Genomic DNA, 17,946 nt, shown 5'->3' with positions numbered 1-17,946 from the left:
GGCATGTCTCCTATATTCTTCATTGAACCAGAGTTGATCTTCCAGGTTGACGGGAATGCTAGAAGGGGGACTTAAACACCATGAGATTATAGATTGTGGTTGAATACAATTTTGCTGCTACTGATGGCTGACAACACCTCATGGGCAGTCAGTTTTGAACTGCTGGATTTTTTTTTAAGTCTATTATTAACCATAAAAGACTAATGCATCTGCAGTAGGTGGACTGGTAAGGACAAGTTCAAGTATAATTTTCCCTCTGCACCTACTGCAAGCCTACTCTAACATGGCGGTGGTGGAATACAAAGAGTGTCAGAGCACAGGTTAATCTTTTGCATATGCTGCCTGACTTGGCCAAGTCAGTTGGTAGTGGTGCTAACGAGCCACTCTTAGTGATAGACACTGAAGTCCCCTACCTAGAGCACATTCTATGCAACTCTCAAATGTTTGTTCAAGTGATATCCAACATGAAACAGTACTGAGGAGGAAGGGTAGTAGATGTTAAATCAACAGCAAGTTTCCTTGTCTATGCTTTGCCGGATGCCATGAGACTTCATGAGTTCTGGAGTCAATGTTGAGAACTCCCAGAGAACTCATTCCTGACTCTACAGTGTTGCTACTTCTGATGGCTCTGTCCGCCCAGTGGACACAGCAGAGCCAGGAACGGTGACGACATCTGATACACTGAGAGACTGACTGACAGGTGTTGCTTGACTAGTCTATGGGTTGGCTCTCCAAAATTTGGTGCTGTTGGAAACTGCAGTCTCTTGAAAACTTAAATTGTTCTAGTACTTTCTATGTAGCATGTGACCTCACACAGTAGTTGCTATAGCAATTACTTCCTTTTTCTAGATATAAAAAATTCCTAATCCGAAGATGAAAGTAAGACGACAAAGAATACCACCAACACCACTCAAGTGCAAAGCTGAAACAAATAATTATCTGGCACCATTATCAATACATTGTTTAAGAAATGGTGTGTTTTTCCCCACCCAAACAGAATGAAAACTGACCTTTAGATGAAGGTGAGCAAGGGGAGACAGTTACTCTGACATCTTGAGTAATTGTCCCATGCTCATAGGCTAAAAGTGCACAGCATAGATTACCATCCCAAACTCAGACACACATCAACAAGTATTCAGAGTCAAAGGGCAGTCCTTGCAGAGGTCAATCCTTGCCAGGGAAACGCTGTTTCCATCAGGTGAAAGATAACCAGATGAGACTCAGGGAAGACCTAGTGAATAATTCCTTGACATTTTGGTTAGACAGTAAGGATATTGTCTTCATGGCTTTACATCAATACAGTCCATACCAACTGCTATTCATCCTCTGGCATCACTGATTTGTCACAGGTTGCATAATGTCTTTTTACTCATTCCGAAAGGATTTTCACAGAGTTTATTAAATTTGTTGAGAAGCAGCAATTTAGTTATAATGCATATTTCAATTAAAGGCTACTCTACCTCTCAGGTCTGCTTCACCAGTTAATAACAGCATGGCTGATTTGGTTTTGGCCTCAATTCTGCACTCTAACCTTCCCCAAATAAACCTTAGCTCCCTTGCTAGTCAAGGATCAATCAATCTACCCTCATCTTAAAATTGTTCGATGACTGTTTCTACCACACTGTAGACAATTGCAAAGACCTTCAACCTTCTGAAGGAAGACGACAAAAGATTCATAAATTCAGGAAAGAGGTTGGCTATGTGCATATCAGATGCTAAGTATAATTGGATAATCAGGGTTGATACAAATTATTCTGGTCACAACCTGTGCCTCACTGAGTGTGTGGTCAACACTGAAATTACTGAAGGCAGAGTACAAAAGATGACACTTGCTAATGTGGGATACAGAAAAGACAGGAGAGACAATGCTGGGATGGGGGCATTTGGAGTCATACAGTCAGAGTCATAGAGATGTACAGCATGGAAACAGACCCTTCGGTCCAACCCGTCCATGCTAACCAGATATTCCAACCCAATCTAGTCCCACCTGCCAGCACCCGGCCCATATCCCTCCAAACCCTTCCTATTCATATACCCATCCAAATGCCTTTTAAATATTGCAATTGTACCAGCCTCCATCACTTCCTCTGGCAGCTAATTCCATACACGTACCACCCTCTGCGTGAAAAAGTCGCCCCTTGGGTCACTTTTATATCTTTCACCTCTCACCCTAAACCTATGCCCTCTAGTTCTGGACTCCCCAACCCCAGGAAAAAGACTTTGTCTATTTATCCTATTCATGCCTCTCATAATAAGGTCACCCCTCAGCCTCCGACGCTCCAGGGAAAACAGTCCCAGCCTATTCAGCCTCTCCCTATAGCTCAAGTTTTTTGGGAGTAATAGTTGTTTGTAGTTATGAGAGAGTAGTTTTTGTATACATAATTCTTCAACTCGGAGTCTTTATTTACTTGTGCTCGGTGCTTTGTAAGCAGGGTTCTCCCACCCAGGGGTTCAAGGGTCTCTGAAAGGGGATATGGCTAAGTGTCTTATTAAATGGTGCACTTGGAACATCAAGGGAAGTCATTCGTCTGTTAAAAGGATAAAAATGCTTTCTAGCCTTAAGATGGAAAGGGTTGATATTGCTTTGTTGCTGGGAACCCATCTTAATGATGGGGGAACACCTGAAATTACAACAGAGGGGATTATGACCGGGTATTCTTTTCATCCTCTACTACTAAAAGTAGGGGAGTGGCAGTACTTATCCAGAAAAATCTTCCGATCACATTATTAAAGCAGGTGAAAGGTGAGCAGGGACGGTTTGTAATATTTAAAGCCCTGATACATGGGGAGGAATATGGCATTTTAAATGTCTACTGTCCTCCAGCACATTCCCTCAAATTTTTGATTAGTGCTTTCTCTAAGCTGAATGCCTTTGGAACACGGCACATTATTATTGGGGGGGGGGGGGGGATGTTAATTGTCTTTCGGATCCAACAATGGACAGGATGCCTAGTGGGCCCCCAATTATTTCTTCGCAGGCCAAGCAGGTGGCTGCAAGGAATTGGGGCTGGTGGACATTTGGAGATATCTTCACCCTACCAGCAGGGACTTCACCTTTTTTTCAAACCAACATAAATATCACATGAGGATTGATCTTTTTCTGGCTCCCTCGGCCCTTTTGGAATTAATTATGGCTTGTAAAATTGGAAATATAGCTATCTCTGATCACGCGGCAGTATATTTGGAGCTTAAGGCTAAGAGTGAGGGGCTAGGTTTGCGGCACTGGCATTTGGACCCTTTTCTCCTTAAGGATTACAAATTTGTGGAATACTTTTTGAAGGAGTTTCAGGAATTCTTGACTGACTATCAACTCAGGCACAGCTCGTAGTCCGTCTATGCTATGGGAGATCGCTAAGGCCTTTGCTAGGGGATTAGCTACTTCCTATTCGGCTAGCTGGAAACGACAGACAGGAGAACAGCAGGATCTACTTGAGACGTAGTTGAAAGCCACTGAGGTGGCACATTTTGCACAGCTTTCAGTGACTAAGCTACAGCGGATCACGGCTTTCCGAGCTGCCTTAAAATCAATACTTACACAAAATGCAGAGAAAGGACTTGCCTTTGCTAAACAAAGGCTGTTCGAATATGGGAATAGGCCAAGGAAGTATTAGTATACCTGACTAGGAAAAAGCGTGCTCCCAATCCATTATAGTAGCATCTCAACTTACGAACTTAATCCGTTCCGGGACCCGGTTCGCGAACCGAAAAGTTTGCGAACTGAATCAATTTTCCCATTGTTCGGATATTCAAAGCGCACATAGCAAAGCAGAACAATGAGAATGAAACCACAGGCTTTTGGCGTTCGTACCTTGAATTTCGTACGTACGATGAAGCAAAATTTTACATACAATCCTGTTCGTAAACCAATTTGTTTGTGAACGGGGTCGTTCATATGTACTGCGATCCGAGACAGCGCCGGTGTCCTTACCAAAAGAATTAATGAGGTTTTTCGGAGCTTTTACTCTGAATTGTATCGGTTTGAAGGTTGCGAGGACAGGAGGGCTAAAATGGAGGCCTTTTTTAAGAACCTGGACCGCTTGGAACAGGCTTCTCTCCTTAATGCCTCCTTGACAGTTCAGGAAATTCAGAAGGCAGCTAGGCAACTTCAGAGTGGGAAGGTACCTGACCCTGAGGATCTCCCAGATGAGCTTTATAAGGAGTTTATAAGGATTCTGTCAGGGCCAATGTTGGAGATGTACAATTACTCCTACACGTATGAATGCTTACCACCATCTTTGAGAGAAGCTAGTATTTCCTTAATTCTTAAGAAGGGGAAGGTTCCTGAGGATTGAGGCCCATCTCTCTATGAAATTCAGATTTCAAGATTCTGTCCAAGATCCTGGCGCTGAGATTGGAAAAGGTGTTGCCCCATATTATTAAAGAGGACCAAACAGGCTTTATAAAAAGGTTGCTAAATATGATCCAAGTTTGTCAGCAACGATCGATTCAGGGGTTGGTGATTTCCTTAGATGCACAGAAAGCATTTGGCCGGGTGGAATGGCCATATCTTTATGTCTTAGAACGGTTAGGGTTGGGTAGGGTCTTTGCAAGGTGGGTGGAGGTTTTATATCGTCATCCTCTGGCAGCGATCATCACCAACAGGGTGAAGTCTGGGAATTTTTGGATTGGTAGGGGTAGTCAAGGCTGCCCCCTTTTACTGTTGTTGTTTACGTTGGTGATAGAACCGTTGGCAGAGGCCATTCCTCAGAATGTCCACATAACCGTGCCAGAAGTGGGATCGAGGGCACACAAGATTACGCTGTATGCGGATGAATGTCCTTCTGTTTTTATCGAACCCGATGACCTCCGTATCCCATTTGATACAATGTATCAATTCATTTGGGGCTATTTCAGGATATAAGATCAACTTTGCAAAGTCCGAGGCTATGCATTTAGGGAACCTCAAAGATGTGGCAGAAGTTGAAGGTGGCCTAAGTTCCCTTTTAAATGGTAATGGGCAGGGTTCCGATACCTAGGAATTTTAACTCCCAAGTTTGATCTGTCATTTCGGACTAACTTTGCTCACTTGCTCGACAATATTAGGTGGAATCTCCAGAGATGGGAGGCTCTTCCAATTTCATGGTTGGGCCGAATATCTCTCGTTAAGATGAATGTTCTTCCTCTTTTGCTTTATCCCATGCATATGCTCCCTGTAATGTTTCCCAGGTCAACGCTGCGGAAACTTACGGGATGGTTTGGTTCCTTTGTCTGGCGTCGTGGGCGGCCCTCATCAAACTTACAAAATTGCAGTTGCCTCAAGGAGGGGGAAGAAGTTGATTTCCCAGACATCAGGAGGTATCAATCGAGTTCCCTGCTGTCCTTTGTCTGTGATTGGGTAGGTAACGATCCGAACTCGATATGGCTGGATATCGAGGCCTCCCAAGCAAAGTGCCCTCTCATTAACCTGTTGTTCATGGATAAGACGAGCACAATTATGGACCACTGCCGGAACCCCATTGTCATTAGTATGGTCAAGGCATGGACGGTGATGTATCAGAGTGAGGGTTGCCTATCCAAGACTTCGCCACTTACGTCCATAGTTGGTATGCCAGGGTTCCAGCCAGGGATGATGGAGTCGGGGTTCAAACTATGGACAGCGAGAGAAGTTTCCAGTTTGGGAGACTTGTTTGAGGGGAAGTTTATTATGTCTTTTGAGCAACTGAGCTGCAAATACGGGCTGCCCATTATTTTCAGGTTAGGGATTTCATCCAGAAGAAGACTATGCTTCTCACTAAGCGCTATAAGCCTGATACAAAGAGGTTGTTGCTACGTTCCACAAGCACTCTTGCGGTTAGTGCCCTCTATTGCCTATTGGGTGGCAGGGCCTGACAGGATATTAACCTATTATGTAAGGTCTGGGAGCAAGAGCTTGGAGTGAAGATCTCTTCTGAAACATGGGAGAACATATGGCAGAACATATGGTTCATCTGGCATCGGACCGTCTAGAGAAGTTTTAAAAAGGCGCATCTCCAATGTGCCCCAAATGTAAAATAAGCGTAGGTACTCTTACCATTGCTTCTGGACATGCCACAGGCTCCGTGTTTATTGGAGTGCTGCAGCAGGAGAGATAAGGAGGGTATTGAGGACTGGAGTTAAAGTAGACATGATATCTCTCCTCTTAGGTCTACTGAATTTACTATCTTTGGATGGGCATGGGAATAAACTATTTAATATTCTTGCATACTGTGCATGGAAGAATATTATGAACTGGGTGCCTGAGAATCTGCTGGGCTTGCTGGGATGGCGGAAATTAATTATGTAGCACATTCCCTTGGATCTTTTTTTTTACAAACATGGTGCACCACACAACAGACCATTTTTATATGACATGGCAGACTTACTTGAGTTATTTGGATATAGATTTGATGGCTATCTTAACTAGGGCATTTGTTTAAGCAGGATGGTTAGGTTTCTCGAGCCCTGGGCCCTGGAGGGGGGACTCCTGAGTTAATACAGGTATATATACAATGCTCCTGTTCTTTTGTTTGGGAGCTTTGTGCTGAGCATAGCTGTTTTGTATTTTGTGGGGGGTTTTTTGTGTTTTCTTTTGCTTTTCTTTCTTTTCTTTGATCTATTAGTTATTTACTTATTTATTGGTGTTGCTTTGCACAGTGTTAGGGTTTGTTTTGCATTATAGGGCAGGTCAGTAGTTAATAGACAGTTGTATTGTAATTTGTGGGGTTTTTCCTCTGTTATACTGATATTTGTTATTGATTCTATTTTTCAATAATTTTATGTTTGCAATGTTAAAAAAAATTTGCTAATAAATATATTTGCAAAAAAAAAAAATCACACAAAAAAAATAGAAAATGGCTTGGATTCTGAGGACCATCCAAAATGCATTTATTGGAAATTAATATGAATAGGAAGGGTTTAAAGAGAGATATCGGCCAAATGCTGACAAATGGGACTAAATTAATTTAGGATATCTGGTCGGCATGGATAGTTGGACCGAAGGGTCTGTTTCCATGTTGTACAGCTGTATGACTCTATGCTGCATAGACATGATCATGGCCAAATCAAGGTGGTTACATGTTGAAACGTATCAGGAGATAAATAATAACATGAGAAAAAGTTAGATTGAACAGAGTTACGATAAGATTTATACAAGTTGGGTTGAATCAGGACCAAACTGATGTCCAAGCTTCAGACAGGTAAGTGAAATCAGAGGTTATTAAATCAGGCAGTGTGTTTATTTATCTATTTTCAATATTTTAAATCTTTTCTGATGTTATATTGGAACAGCTACCATGGTGTCTAATTTTCACATAGACCATCTACTGATGAGTCCCATGTGAATAACTATTGATAGACTTGCATCAAACAGGCAAAAGACCATTAAAATTGAAAACCTTTTTGCATGAAAATAAGTTTTATCGATTCAAATTAATTAAACATTAACTTCAAAGACTAGCGAGCTATACAACAGAAAGTTAATTAATTCTCCAGCTATCACTGCCAGGAGATCAAAAACAGTAGCGAGAAATCAGCATTCAGTTTCCAACCATCAATAAGATAAAGCCCTCGAGGTACTCTGATAGGTGAGGCAGCTTAAGATTGTGGAGTACTGTATATCCTTTAGTGACAGTATCTACTGGCTTTCACATGAATAATAATGAATGGTTCATTGAAGTTTATTAAATTGGGAATTTGATCAATGTTAATATCAATATCACTTGGGCTCGTTAATCAGTGTACAAGTTGAAGTGGGTATGATTGAAGGAAGCACCAAGCAAAAAAACCAAAAGAACAATTTTGGTTCAATAAAGTTGTCATCAGCAAGTTAGCCCCTCTTCTGAGTTCTGATAGCAGGCCCACACATTAAACCAACTCCAGCTCTGCTAATAGACCTGCGATTCCTGCAATGCCACATGATAAATACCACACAAATCACTGCTCTGGCTGCCACATTCTAAGCTCATTCGCTTTTACAAAGAATTGGAATTCGTGGCTCATCTCATGTTCACAGGAAATGTTTGGATCTTGTGCAAACTAAACTGCAAACACCATGAACTTGCTATTATTTTTCCAGAAATGTTTGTTCCATTATAAAAATGAAATACTTTGAAAGAAAATCTTCTAAAACTTTCCATCTGCTATAACATAAAGCTTCAATTGCAAATGAGTTAAAAACTGAGATTTTTATTTGACAGGGATTTGTAATTGCATGAAACAGACCAAAAGTAATTTTAAATTAAAACTAGATTTTGCTATAGCAAAACCATGAGGTCTTTTTTTTTTTACAAATATGCTGCTAATATATTCAGATTGCAGTTTCTAAAAGCAATTTCAGTTATACTTGACAATAAACAGGTGTGAAAAGATTGCATGTTAGCATGTGTAAAAATCTCCGTTAATGCTGAACAAAAAAGCTCAACTTTCCAATGGTAACATCGATATCAACATCAACTATGTGAGAACGTTGCATGCTTGACTCTAGAAAAGATTTTGTCAGTTCTTAAAGCTTCCAATGAATTTTAAGTGACCTTGTTTTAAAAGAAATAATGATAAAACGATGCAACAAATAGTGGAACAATTCAATCCATCATTCCTGTGCTGACTCTTTGGTGGAGATATCTAACCGTTCCAACCTCCTGCTGTTTATCCAGAACTATGTAATTTTATTCCTGCTTAAATATTTATTCAATTCTATTTTGAATGTAACTTACGCATTTGTTTTGGTCTCCCTTCTTGCAATGCATTCCAGATTAAAAGAACTTGTCGCGCTCTCTGGATCTTTAGTCAACCACTATTAAAAGCAATGAAAAGAAGATTCTGATTAAATTCAACATCAGTCTGCAAACAACCCTGTGCCAACAATAAAGCATCAAATGAAATTGAAAGAAATCAAAAGAAACAACTTATCAAAACCAGTGGTCCAGATTGGTGCTAACAAACTGCGTTTCCCTGATATTTCTCCCAGCTTTGCCTGGGATTGCGTCTCTGTCCATCTGCTTAGGAAGGGCTAGAGTTTTGAGTTTAATGCTATTGGTTAACCATTATGATGGACAGAAGTCCATTCATATAGCAGATAAAGAATGTTGGGACTTGTACACTAACCAGATTAATTAAAGGTTTTGTGGGGTAAAGTGGTTGTGTTCCTAACTCTGAGCCAAGATGTCCAGGATCAAGTACCGCCTGCTCCAGAAGTGTGTAATCACATCTCTGAGCAGGGTGACTGGAAAATATCTTACCAGAAGAACTCCATTAGTGATGTCCTGGGATTGAGATGATTGAACTCCAACTACCACAATCATCTTCCTTAGTACAAAACACGAATCCAACCAGCAGTGTCCCTGCAATTCCCATTGACTTCAATCAAATCTCCTGTCCTCTTTTGAGCAAAGAAGGTGATCATGCTGGCAGGTGGGACTAGATTGGGTTGGGATATCTGGTCGGCATGGACGGGTTGGACCGAAAGGTCTGTTTCCATCTCTATGACTCTATGTCTCTCCAAGCTTTCCAAATATCTGCAATTCCTTATTCCTTGTACCATTCTGTTCAATTCCTTCTGCACCTTTGCTCATTCCTGAAAATCCTTCCTATTGTGATGACCAAAATTGAACACAAAATGGCAGTTGAGGCCAAATCAGAGTGTAATAAACTTTTGGCAGAACTGCTTTCCATCTGTATTTTATTTCTTCATTAACAAAGTCAAAGATTCCATATTAATTTTAAAACTGCTTTCTCAAACTGTTCTGCTAACAAAGATTTGTGTTAAGTACACAACCAGTTCTTTGCGTTCATGCATCACCTTCAAAATTGCACAATTCACTTCGTTTTGCCTCTCACAATCTTGTCAAAACGTAACACTTCACATTTTTCTGCATTCAATTTCATCTGAGATGCGTCAGCGGATTTCACCAGTCTGTCTACATCTTCCCGGAATCTGTGATGTACCAACTTTTTAAAAGGATCAACAAAGAGGCCAATTCAATTGCAGAAAATTCCAAAGTATTTATATGCTTAAACACAGTTGTTCAGAACTGTAAACTAGATTTTTTTTAAAAGAAAGATTTTCCTAACAAAATAAATTTGACTAAAATCACATTGTGTTTTGTCAGATTAGATTACTTACAGTGTGGAAACAGGCCCTTCGGCCCAACAAGTCCACACTTGACAATTCTCTTCTACAGAAGTCCTTCAATCAAAAGTAGGTCCAGGATATCGCACATGACTGCAAAAACTTCTAACAGACTTCCCCACTTTGACATGAAACCTAAAATACATGATTAAAAATAGAAATGAATCCAGAGTACGCAGGATCAAATAAAATATGTTCATAATTAAGTTTCAGGTATTACTAAATGTCAATACACTAATAAAAGGCCATTTAAAGCCTGATTTAAAAGATTCAGCAATAAACTTTGTAAAGATCACACCTATTTACCTACTTTTCTGGAACTGGGACTAAAAAAGGAAGTCCCTACTATAAACCAGAGTCTACTGCAGTTTTAAAAATCTTGTTTACTGGACCACATTGAAAGCTGTACATAATATTGCATTTTCCTGGAATGGTAGGAGCAGAAGCCAACACCACAAGAGCTGATGGATTCTGAACTCGAGGAAAACTGCTTGGCAGTTCTGATTTACCCCTGATGAGGTGATCATGGTTTCTGTCTGTGTGTTGGCAGGGGATGGGGGCAGGGATGCAAGAGAATTACTGAGCCCACAAAGAGAAAGTGCTGAAAACTGTCTGTCTGTTTCTCTCTCTCTCATGTGGAAGTACCAGAATATTTCTAGTAATAAATGGGTGTCTCCCACTCAATTTTGTCCCCACTGCAAATGCCAAGATGAAGGAGAAAGAAAACACCATTAAAAACAGTGATAAGAATAATTCTGAACCAATGATTTAAAGAGAGCATCAGTTTGCAAACAATCCTGTGCCAATAATAAAGCACTAAAAAAAAGGAAGAAACTGAGAGAATTAACTCATCAAATCTTGTGGTCTTGTCTAGTGCTATCGAACTGCACTTCCCTGATAATTTGCCAGTTTTGTCTGTCGTTCTGTCTCTGTCCGTTTGGGAAGGTGGAATTTACAAAAGGCTAAAATTATAACTTAGCAATTCATATTTCCGGATTGCTATTATTTAAAGTCAACCTGTCCAGAATAAAATTAATTTTCCATTATGTGGTGAGAGCTTTATTTTAACCAGAACGCATCAGGCTGGGGACTTTGGATAGCTTGACTAAATCTTTCTATATCGTAAGTACTCGAGGAGTCATGAGGCATGATTGCCATTGCAACACCTCAACGAGTCATGCTAACTTTAAAAAAGAATCAGTTAAATAATGCCAAATCCTGGAGAAGATTATTGGTGCTCAAAATCTCCAGTGATTTCAACTGTAAACATGACCACAGTACAGATCTAATTATCTAAATGGGTCAGCCAGTAACCAATGAATTCAAGTTACGCTCCAGAGTGGTTGTTATAGAGATGCAAGCATGGAAACAGATGCTTCGGTCCAACTCATCCATGCCAACCAGGTATTCTAACCTAATCTAGTCCCATTTGCCAGCACGTGGCCCATATGCCTCAAATCCTCATATACCCATCCAAATGCTCTTAAATGTTGTAACTGTACCCCACCACTTCCTCTGGCAGGTCATTCCATACACATACTACCCTCTACATGAAAAAGTTGCCTTTTAGGTCTCTTTGAAATCTTTCCCCTCTCACCCTAAACCAATGCCCTCTAGTTCTGGACCCCCCCCATCCCAGGGAAAAGACTTTGTCTATTTATCCTATCCATACCCCTCATGATTTTGTAATCCTCTATAAGGTCAACCCTCAGCCTGTGATGCTCCAGTGACAACAGCCCCAGCCTATTCAGCCTCGCCCTAAGGCTCAAATCGTCCAATCCTGGCAATATCCATTTAAGTTGTTAAACATTCCAATCCATGAAATACTTGTGTGGAGCAAAAGATCCAGCGGACTACCTACGTCCCTACCCTACCTCCATCCACTTCCCACTTTAAGAAAACTCAGAATTAATGGGAACTCATAGAAACCATAACTTTTTGCTGCTTTTTCACTATTGTGTTCAACATGTGTATATTTATTTGATATTATTAGTGAATTAATTCATGCCAAAAATTAAAGTACCCTGTATAGGAATTTTGATTGGAAAAAAGTAGAATGTTTATTTGAAATATTCTGATATAACGTAAAATCATGATAATCTTCTGGAGGCACCTATATCTTATCTATCAAGCAAAAATCAACAAAACTGGTCTAAAGCTAGCAACAAAATCCTGAAAAACAGCATTTCAATTATTTAAAACAGCAGCTTCCAAAATGGCCAACTCCTTCATGAAAGTTCCCAACAAATTCCAAAGCCATTAAAATTGACTTAGGTTGACTAGAAGAATCCAGAGTAATAAAATTAGACGTATGTAAATTACCCAGTCTCTTGACCTTGTGGGATCATGTTCAAATAATGATTGAAATTGGTGAGTGGTGAAAATAGCCTCTTTATTCAGCAACCACAGTATTACAAGTTTGAGGCGGCAATAGAATCCTGAAATACAATTCTTACAAGACCCTTTTATACACAGTTCTTACATATTAAAATTCCATCACTATAGTGTGCACAAAGCTTGGAGGAAACAGGAGATGTCGTAAGTATTTGCTAAATGCTGGCTACTGATAGGATTAAGAGTATCTGGTCAACTTGCATAATTAAGGGGTGTTAGTCCATATGTCTTTCAAGTTAGTAAATGTTACTAAAGGTACTCGGCCTATATGCCCTCAATAAGCTAGAAATTATACCTGTACTTAACAAAAGATATTAAACTGATCACCATAGCTAGGTTGTCAGATTTGTTTCTGGATTAGTGGTGCTGGAAGAGCACAGCAGTTCAGGCAGCATCCAAGGAGCAGTAAAATCGACGTTTCGGGCAAAAGCCCTTCATCAGGAATACAGCAATCAGATTTGTTTACTATTTGCTTGTGAGTGTTTCATTTATTCACGCAGTTCCACGGAAGCACCATTACAAAAACACACACACACACACACCCTCTCTCAGACACACACAAAAACACCACTCATATTCTCACTCTCTCACAGGCTTACACTCCATCACACTCACCTTACCAAGCACACGCACATGCACTCTCACATACACTCATACGTACACACTTTCTCTCATGCATGCACACACACAAGTCTATGGGGTGAATTTGCATTCACAAAATCATATTTGCAGATACATTCTATTTTGCTCAAAAAACGCACAATCTGCAGGCAGTCAATGTAGATGTTCTATCCATGTACTATTTTATAAATTCCTACTTTGGAAAGAGAGCCAGTCTAACTCAATATTGGGATACAGACAAACTCTAACCTCACATCTTTAATGCACTGTCTGAGCTGAGATATCATCCTTGTCTTATAAAACTAAGTTATCTCGAGAATGTGACTTAAAAGAAGTTCTGTGATTTACATATTAATGAACCAAAACCAGCAACCAATTCTAAAAGATAAAAGACTTAACAGCAATCTCGGTTTGTTCAATATATCATTTCAGTTGCATGGCTTGTAATCTTTTGCTATAAATTCTCTGTCTTATGATCCTATTCCACAGCTACCTGATGAAGGAGCAGCACTTCAAAAGCCAGAGTTTCCAAATACACCTGTTGGACTATAACCTGGTGTTTTGTGATTTTTAACTTTGTCCACCCCTGTCCAACACCAGCACCTCCACATCTTGTCAGTTAAGGGGATAGCAGCCCTGTTAAAAGGTATTCAACAAGTTCATACTAATTGGGGAAACTGTTTGGTGTTCTGTAATCTCTTCAGGTCCGAGACAGTTGCTAAGCGCTGATTAACATCATAATGTTTTATGGAGACTTGATGGGGATGGTATTGTTCATGATATGGAGTTTAATTCAGATAAATGCAAGGTGCTGCATTTTGGGAAAGCAATTATTAGCAGGACTTATACACTTAATGGTAAGGTCCTAGGGAGTGTTGCTGAACAAAGAGACCTTGGAGTGCAGGTTCATAACTCCTTGAAAGTGGAATCGCAGGTAGAGTCATAGAGATGTACAGCATGGAAACAGACCCTTCGGTCCAACCCGTCCATGCCGACCAGATATCCCAACGCAATCTAGTCCCACCTGCCAGCACTCGGCCCATATCCCTCCAAACTCTTCCTATTCATGTACCCATCCAAATACCTCTTAAATGTTGCAATTGTACAAGCCTCCACCACATCCTCTGGCAGCTCATTCCATACGCGTACTACCCTCTGTGTGAAAAAGTTGCCCCTTAGGTATCTTTGATATCTTTCCCCTTTCACCCTAAACCTATGCCCTCTAGTTCTGGACTCCCCCACCCCAGGGAAAATACTTTGTCTATTTATCCTATCCATGTCCCTCATAATTTTGTAAACCTCTATAAGGTCACCCCTCAGCCTCCGACGTTCGAGGGCAAACAGCCCCAGGCCTGTTTAGCCTCTCCCTTTGGCTCAGATCCTCCAACCCTGGCAATATCCTTATAAATCGTTTCTGAACCCTTTCAAGTTTCACAACATCTTTCTGATAGAAAGGAGACCAGAATTGCATGCAATATTCCAACAGTGGCCTACAGCCGCAACATGACCTCCCAACTCCTGTACTCAATACGCTGACCAATAAAGGAAAACATACCAAACACCTTCTTCACTATCCTATCTACCTGTGACTCCACTTTTAAGGAGCTATGAAACTGCACTCCAAGGTCTCTTTGTTCAGCAGCACTGCCTGCCTGCCCTGACTGTTTGACTCACTTCTGTTCTCAGCTGTACCTGTCTCAAATCGATCTCTTTCCTCACTACCTCCCTGGGTCCAACCCCCCGCAATTGTCTCTCCAAACAATCCACTCGATCTGCTAAGAGTCGCATCCAACAGCATTTATAGCAGATATAATCCACAGTAACCCTTAAACTTTTTTTAAACTCCCACATCTGACAAGAAGCACATATCACTGCAAAGGCCATTTTTGCTCCTTCACAATCTACACGCCCAAAAAATAACACGGTCTTATTCCTCTACAAGCCCTGAAGAAGGCTCATGCCCGCAACATCGATTCTCCTGCTCCTTGGATGCTGCCTGACCTGCTGCGCTTTTTCAGCAACACATTTTCAGCGCTGCCTTTCCATGTCCCCACACTCTGTCTGTCCAATGGGACAATTTCTATCTCGATATCTTGCTATTTCTTCCTTAATGATACATTCAAACATTTTCCTCACTATTTGCTATTTTCCAATCTGTCAGAACCACTCCAGAGTCCAGCAAATTTTGATAAATCACCACATGCACATTTGCTATTTCCCTCACCATCCTCTTTAATACCCTGGGAGGCATTCCATCAGGGCAAGGATACTACCTTTCGCCTCATTAACTTACCTAATACTACTTCTTCAGTTCCCTGTACATATAAACACAAATTATTGAGAAGAATATGCAGAAATTTGCAAACAAATCTATTTAATTAGATCAAATCTAAAACACATTTAGCAATTAAGTGAAATGACAACATAAAATTCAATGATTAAAACAAACATATTTGTGACAAAACTTAAAATGTTAACATTTTAGACAAAATGTTTAACCTCAAAACAAACTTCCGTTCATCAGTGAAACTAAAATTTAACCCGCTCTACCCTACCCTTACAATCAATGCTCTTATAAAAACAGCACAGACTTATTCAAGAATGGACAACAATCTGCGTCAGGGAGGGCAAATAATTCAGCAACAAAGCAGATCTCATGGTACGCATGCGCAAACCAAGCAGTATAATGTCTGCCGGGATATGTAGTCTCCCTGAATCACTTCGAACTCTTCCAATTTCAACAACCGCTAGCCCCGTGGGTACGGGGTGCTGGATCTAACCATCGTGCCCTTCAATGGTTTCAAACAGAAGAGGTGGGTACGTTCTGTTGTTATCCGGTGTGTCGTTCCGGATTTTGTCTGATGAAGATTATCTTTTTCCTTTCAGCCCGCAACCCCTCTCTGGCAAAGAAACGTACAGCTCTTCACCCTCCTCCCTCGATCTTGCCCGTAACCGAGTTGTCTCCTTACCGTTCCCTCATCCTGCAGAGGCCTCCTGCTCCATCAGGGCCCAGCCGTCCAGGGCGGGAGCGTTAGCGGCAACTCGCGAGGGAGCGCGAGCGGCACGGGGTGTCGCGAGATAGCTGTGAGCGAGCAATGCTCATGCGCGCCCAGGCGGCTGTCAGTTAGTCGTGACGTTTATCAGCGGCTCCGAGTGCCTGCGGCTTATTCCTGGACTTGTACAGGCAAGGCTTAAAATAACAAAAACAAAAATTGTAGGAAAAGCTCAACAGGTCTGGCAGGATCTGTGGGGAAAAACCAGAGTTAACATTTCCCGTCCCGTAACCTTTCCTCAGAACAAGACCATTTTAATGTTTCATTTCAACATATGACTATTTCTTTTTTGAAAGTAATAGGGGTTTGGAGGCAAATGGTAATGTAACCTGGTGAAAACACACAAACGAAAGCAAATGCTGGAGATTTTGAAATTCTGAACCTGGGTTTCGAGTCCAGGGGCGAACTCGAAATGTTCGCTCCGTTTCGATTTCCTTAGCTGTTGCCACATCTGATTATTTTTTAATTTCAAAATTTACTTTATTCCGACTTCCTCTTGCCTTTTTTTATTTTTACTGAAAGCAGCAACTGTAGAGAGAGAAATGGTTGACAAGAGACAATCTTATCAAGTTATTTTTCTGTTGAATTTCAAAATTGTTAAAAATCATGCACCAGATTATAGTCCAACAAATTTATTTGCAAGTACAAGCTTGGCAGTCCAAATAAAACCTGTTGAACTATAACCTGGTGTGTGATTTTAAACTTTGTCCACTCCAGTCCAACACTGGCACCTTCACTTCAAAATTGTTGGACTTGAGCAGGCTTGTTACTACAAGGAAGTGAGAAGTCATTTATAATGTGCAAAGGCAATAAAACAGAAGTTGCTGGTAAAGCTCAGCAGGTCTGGCAGTATCTGTGAAGTGAAGTCAGACTTCAGATGCTGGAAATCGGAGTCTAGATTAGAGTGGTGCTGGAATATCACAGCAGGTCAGGCAGCATCCCAGCTCCTCGGATGCTGCCTGACCTGCTGTGTTTTTCCAACACCACTCTAATCTAATTTCAGATCCGGTGACCGTTTCTCAGAACTCCGAGGTGTGAGGAAGGGTCACCGGACCCGAAACGTTAACTCTAATTTCGCCTCATAAATGCTGCCAGACCTGTTAAGCTTTTCCAGCAACCTCCGTTTTTGTTTCTGATATACAGCGTCCACAGTTCTTTTGGATTTTACATATAAAGGCCCTATTAAGGATTATTTTACAAGGCCGTCAAAATATCGATGATGGACCTATCCTCCAAATAGTTTGTGAAAGGTTACCAGCTGAATCGAGGCGGCAACGTAGGGAGCGATTTTTTTAAATTAAAATTCAGGCAGTCGGCACGGAAGGCAACATCTTCAAAGATTTCTTTAGATGGTTAGCACGAACAGATTTAATAGTGTTTAGAATTTTTTCTGCCGACCTGTTGTAGGCTGTGTAGTATATGTGGTTTGTAGCTTTATGCGAAGAGCCATACTCCAGTGTTAGCAGATTGCGTGAACTGGGACATGAGAAAATATTCTAGTGAAAGCCTGAAGTATGGCTCTGCGCAGAGTGCAAATAATTGGTAAATGTTCAGCCATTCACATTATTGTGGTATCCAGTCTTCGTCTCTTTAAAGGCTTCCAGGACCTCCTTTTTATATTAATATAAGCTATTTGGCCCCTGACTTCCTCAGCATTGGCCACTTCCAAGTGGTGATCTGGAGCTGTTCTCAGTGGTGCGTGGAAGCAACTTCATTAATTGTCACCATTATAGTTCAGGGGTAAGTCCCACCAACCAACCATACATGTTGCCATCACGCATTTCTGACTATTGC

At 41.0% G+C, this 17,946-nt stretch overlaps 1 protein-coding gene across 11 annotated transcripts in view; it reads right to left on the bottom strand.

Moving 5' to 3' along the window:
• Positions 1-16,205, bottom strand: part of kiaa1109 (KIAA1109 ortholog) — a 420,067-nt gene extending 403,862 nt beyond the window's left edge. For 10 of the 11 annotated variants that reach the window (XM_043674034.1, XM_043674040.1, XM_043674039.1 and 7 more), the window contains exons 1-2: positions 16,069-16,205; positions 8,670-8,749 (exon numbers count right to left, since the gene is read on the bottom strand). The gene's annotated coding sequence lies outside the window, so the exon portion shown is untranslated. Of the gene's footprint in view, positions 1-8,669; positions 8,750-10,078; positions 10,220-16,068 lie in introns of all 11 variants that reach the window. The other variant, XM_043674035.1, reaches the window with a different exon arrangement.
• Positions 16,206-17,946: the final 1,741 nt, after the last annotated feature.

Source organism: Chiloscyllium plagiosum, chromosome 32 (assembly GCF_004010195.1).
Source record: "Chiloscyllium plagiosum isolate BGI_BamShark_2017 chromosome 32, ASM401019v2, whole genome shotgun sequence".
NCBI lineage: Eukaryota > Metazoa > Chordata > Chondrichthyes > Orectolobiformes > Hemiscylliidae > Chiloscyllium > Chiloscyllium plagiosum.
This window is presented reverse-complemented; position numbering and strand designations above follow the sequence as displayed.